We start from the raw sequence: 672 nt of genomic DNA, 5'->3' as shown, positions 1-672 counted from the left end.
TCGGGGATGGAACACGGTAGTCGGTGGGGTTAGACCCAAAGCTCTGACATGAGAGAAATGTGAAGTCTCTTCGCTACTGTTGAACATTGTTCGTTTTTAAAGCACTTCCACTGCCATTTTAACTACGTGGTGACCACGGACCCGAACTAATGGTACTGTGAGTGGTGATCAGGTGACACGTAACATCTGTAGGTTTAAAGTGTCAAAATGCATCTCACTAGACTTGATGCACACTTGTACGTCATCATAACAATAGTGAAAGAGGGGTCTCTGACAGCATACGGTATCTTGGCCCATTTTTATCCCAAAGTGTAGTGTAACGACCTCATTTGTATTTTAACAGCATGCAGGTTCTATACCGACTGAGCTTCATTCCACTGATGTTGAAAACTGGAGAGACCAAACCAGAGCTTTATATGAAGTTAACTGTGCAGTAGGCATTTTGTATATTTTACATTTTTCTGTGAGGCCAGTTCCTACTTTGTACATTTTCTGTGAAAGTATTGAGCATTTTGCACATTATTCTCAAATTGTTTTGTTCTGACTGTACATATTATGCAAGATGGTTGAATTTTACATTTTAAGTCTATTTTACAGTGCCATGCTACTCTTCAAGTGTTCTGGATCATATTGTAAATATTTATTTTGTTAAAAAATAAAGTTTGTCAGCTG

Source organism: Channa argus, chromosome 7, assembly GCF_033026475.1.
Source record: "Channa argus isolate prfri chromosome 7, Channa argus male v1.0, whole genome shotgun sequence".
NCBI classification, from domain to species: Eukaryota; Metazoa; Chordata; class Actinopteri; order Anabantiformes; family Channidae; genus Channa; species Channa argus.
The sequence above is the reverse complement of the archived record's forward strand: the minus strand, read 5'-3'. Positions refer to the sequence as shown.